Below are 4,687 nucleotides of genomic sequence, written 5' to 3' on the forward strand. Positions count from 1 at the left end.
ATCTAAATCGTGTCGATTGGGGACGTTAAACGCCTAGATTAAAATATATTTCTATTAAAAGTTGAGTCGTGGTTTATTCTGAGGCACCAGGGGGGTGAGCACATTTCGCTAGGAACTCAGTGCAGTAATAGTCAAAGACGTAGAATGAGCGGACCACATCAGAACGCACGTTGTGAATGACATATAACTGTCGGTGAAACGTTGTCTTAAGAGTACACGTGTATAATATTATTTTGCAGACTGACGTTTGGTGTTGTAGGCTTAATTGCAATACCAAATGAGCGATGAAAACAAAGGAACTAATCAAAACATGACATACTTAATTATTAACTGAATAAATGCCTTTGTAATATAAAAATGAATATTATATATTCAAGAAAGTGGAGCGAAATAAAAAAAATTTCAGAAATCAAACCACTAGGAATAACAGTAGTATATATTTTAAAAAAACAACAAAAGAAACTGTCATAGAACATCAACAAAACAGCAAAATAGTAGCACAGCAAACAGACAACCTCACACAGTCTAAACTATTAAAGACAGCTAGCTCTACCCGTAGTCGAGGAGAAACGTGACTGTCTTTGACATGAGGAATTCTTACAGTGTCAATAAAATGTTTTTTTAAGGAACACCAAAACCTCCCCACCAAAAATGCCTCAAGAGAGGAATTAGGAATTGGTTGTTTGCACAGGTGATTGTCTTGTACAGGTGGCCGTTAAAACAGGTTCGACTATATCACTACAGGTATCAAAAGAATGTTAGGTTGTTGGTGTTGTTTTTTTAAAGTAAGTTTCCCGCCCTTTTCTCTGCCGAGTCCTGTATGGCGTGGCGAATAAAAACATAATAAAATGAGTGACGCTTGTCCCAGCTCTGGCACACAGCCACCAGCCAGTCCCCGCACGGTACCGCATTATCTATTCGGAGACGTCTCCGATGGAGATAGACCAATCAAAATGCCCCGTGCCTCTAAACCAAGTTAAAAATTCTGGGGGGTTACAAGGGCGCATGTTTCCCTGTTTTAACCCACAATTTGATATTCTGTAGTTAAGTTTGAAATGTTCTTGAAAATAATAGATTTGCGACAGTTTGAGTATCTATATGTGTGATCTGCAGCAAATAATAAGCAGTTTGACCCCCCAAAGCCGAGCATATATGTGCGGGAGTGCGTCTCCGAATAGTTTCTGGGTGCTCGCCGGAGACGTCTCCGATCTTCCGCCCACGGCCCACGGTATACATACGTTTTTGTTGCACGCAAGAAAAGGCGGCACACGGTGGATACGTAAACCGTGGCACAGAGTCAGATAAATATCCGCGGGCAGACCAGCCCCTTAAATCGGGCTGCCCCACGGCCAAGCGCATTATGTCGAGGGCTGGTATTTGAGGCGTTGCTGTCAGTGAACGGCCGAGGTTACAGATAAATCTACCGGTGATTACGATAAACTACTGGCGGGTTAGTGGCCAGAATTCATGCCTGAGCTCATGGCCAAATGGAGAGGATAAATAAATGGCCTTGTCTGACGCCTTGTTGGAGTTCGAAGACGTCTAAGGTGCGTACCATTCTCTTATATTTAGTTACTTTCTTCTCAACTCTTCGCGTACCAGCGTGAATGTCGTATGAGCTATTTGTTCTATTTTTGTTTCCGCCCACTTACCTATCCATCTTTCACATTTATATTCATTTGTTTACTATTCTGATGATTTTGGCGCTTCGTTGGCTCAGTTGGTACCATACCGGGTTATAGAACGGATTGCTCTTGATCTAATCCTAGACAGGTTGTTCTTGAACGGGTCGTTTTGTGGAGTTTTCAAGGCTCTCGTCTCATTTGGCTCGGTCTTGTCGGAGATGGGCGTCAAAATCGAAGGTCCTGCCTCGTAAATAACCTTATAATAGTATTGGTGGGGGCTTTAAGCCCATACACTTACTATTCTTTTCCTACTGATTGATTGCGATAATTGTAACCATTGTTAAAAAAATGGAGCCCCTTTCTACCTATTTCAGATACATGTACATGTATATTTCAAAGGCTTGCTGCTAATTAGACCCTGTCTGTCAGGGCTAATCCGGGCTGGTCAGGAAACAACACCCCCAACTAAAAGGCGGAGATACTCGATAAAACCGACTTCATAACTCAAGAAACGAACTTACGTCTTTTTTGGGTAACAGCGAATAACCCAAACGTAACAACGCCGGTTTATATCCTCCAGACGAAAGGTAAACATATAATGGACTAATGAAAGGCTGGCTGATTGTTTGATATATAATGGGGCGCAGAGGTGGAGAAGATCGCCCAGAACAGAGACATGTGGAGAGCCCTTCTTGGCGGTCTATTACCCAATACATGTACCAGGATGAAAGAGGCGAAATAATGATTGTTTGGGAGACAAATCTGCTTGTTTGTTTTTCCTCCGGTTGTTGTTTGGTATTTCTACTTTCTGATTAATCTTCCCAATGATTGATTATTGCGCTCACTGTTTAATTGTAAAACCGTAGAATCAGTTTAACTCTTTCCTTCCAAGACACCGATTCCGACTTTTTTTGCAGCTTTAGGCCATGGGCTGATAATTTGTCTCAAAACAAGATTAAACATTTATGCATGCAATCTCTGAATAGTCTCGTCGGTATATTTGGATTGGGTCCGGATTCCGACCGCCGATTCCCTTTTTCCAAAAATAAAATCCTTTCCGAAAGACTTTTACCAAAAGAAATACATGTGCATTGAAAGATTGGGCAAGAGTAATAATACTAACTGCATTTTTATAGCACATATCCACGCCCCACAGCATGCTCCATGCGCTTTACAACTATTACTGCCTCAGCAGACCTTAGAACGCCCAGAAACATTCTCGGCTTCCCTGGAAGAAAGCTGCGGATTTCATGCGCTCAAACAACTAACTAACTGACAAGATGTTTCACTATTTTAAAATCAATTTTCATCAGATTGAAAGGAGGAAACTTCATGTGCATTGCCTTTCCTATGTTCAACATTACCAACTTCTTTGGTCATTCTTGCCTTGCACGCAAGTGACGTAAGTTCATTTTCTCCTTGAGTAAAATTTTAACAAACTTGTTCTCCGTCTTTCTTCTGGGTTGGCGTTTACAGGCAGGGTCGGAGCAGACCATCTATCGATTTGTTTTAATTGTGACATGGGGATGGACAGTGTTAGTAATCAAATACATTCAACTTTGTCTCATCTAATCTCTGCAATTGTTTGTTCTTTTCTTATCATATTTCAGTTTTTATTAAGTTTTTCAGCCGCCCCCCCCCCCTTTCCCCCCACATTTTCTGACCAACGTATACAGTCGAACCTACTCTAACGACCACCTGTATAAGACAATCAGCTGTACATCCGGCCATCTCCTATTTCCTCTCTTACGCGTGTTGTTGTTGTTGTTGTTGTTATTGATGTTGTTTTTGTTTCATCACAATGCCACACTGAAAGACGTCCACCTGTCTACGACAATCACTTTTCTCCTCGACAATGGGGGGCAGTCTTAAACAGTTCCCACCATATTTTATTCTGTTCATTCGTCATTCGCTTGCATAACTCACCGGGGTTTTTTGTGTGTGGTTGCTACCTGAAAAATTGTCCTGTTTCTCTGTACTCAATAACCTTTCTCTTTGTCTAATCTTTGACAGCGTGGCAGCGAACAATGTTTGACAAGGTTGGTGGGTATTTTTGCGTACACTCTGAGCGGGTCTGTCGAGAGGCGGAGTCCCCACTCGTTTGTTCCCGGAAATTACGAGAGTGGAGATCTTTGATACAGCCGAGAACGAAGCACGGGAAAGGGGAACTTGGTTTATAATTGAGCGATTCGCACCGAGCAAAGGACTGGAAACAACAATTGTGGCATTGTGGTCAGATCCATTTCTTCATTGATCCTTTGATCCATTCATCTATTGTCACGGCTGGCTAGTGTTGTGTTTGGAACCGAAAGAGAACGTTTACTTTAGGGGAAGGCTGTTTCTTCCTCTCCTGTACTGGTTGTAATCTGAGTTGTAGAGGCTGTTGTTGATGTCGTAATTGATGTTGCTGTGCTGTTAGTATGTTGATATAAATAATACTATTGTCGTCATCATGGTCCTCTTCTTTTTAAAAAACCAGCTCCTATTCTTCGCCTTATGTATTGTTTTGAATTCCTTTTATCTTATTAACTTAAGAAAGGATAAGCAATATGGATCAAAAGCTTGAAAGACGAGATGGAGTGGGGTGGGGTTGGGGAGGGAGGTGGACGGGGGGAGGGGGGTGTGAAAAAAGCAGAAAAATAATAACAAGACCAATGAAAATATCTGGAAAATTATCTGCAGCAAGGAAGAAATAGAATATAAAGATGTGAAGTTTGTTGCTCTGATTTGTTTATATAGGCCTAATGAGAAGATATTATTATCAATTCGAACCTTGTGTGCGGTAAAGAAAGAAATGAAGGAAGAGATAGAGAGAAAGAGAGAGAGAGAGAGAGAGAGAGAGAGAAAGGGAGAGAAAGGAAGAGAGAGAGAGAGAGAGAGAGAGAGCGAGAGAAAGAGAGGGAGGGAGGGAGAGGGAGATACATATAGAGAGATGAGAGAATGTTAGTGAGAGAGAGAGAGAGAGAGAGAGAGACAGAGAGAGAGAGAGACAGAGAGAGACAAAGAGACAGAAAGACAGACAGACAAACAGACAGACAGACAGACAGACAGACAGACAGACA

At 41.8% G+C, this 4,687-nt stretch overlaps 1 protein-coding gene across 1 annotated transcript in view; it reads left to right on the plus strand.

Moving 5' to 3' along the window:
- Positions 1 to 1,277: 1,277 nt before the first annotated feature.
- LOC101855188 overlaps positions 1,278 to 4,687 on the plus strand; it is an 11,331-nt gene continuing 7,921 nt past the window's right edge. The window contains exon 1 of the mRNA XM_005098167.3: positions 1,278 to 1,547. The gene's annotated coding sequence lies outside the window, so the exon portion shown is untranslated. The remainder of the gene's footprint in view (positions 1,548 to 4,687) is intronic.

This window comes from Aplysia californica, unplaced genomic scaffold (genome assembly GCF_000002075.1).
Source record: "Aplysia californica isolate F4 #8 unplaced genomic scaffold, AplCal3.0 scaffold00174, whole genome shotgun sequence".
NCBI classification, from domain to species: domain Eukaryota; kingdom Metazoa; phylum Mollusca; class Gastropoda; order Aplysiida; family Aplysiidae; genus Aplysia; species Aplysia californica.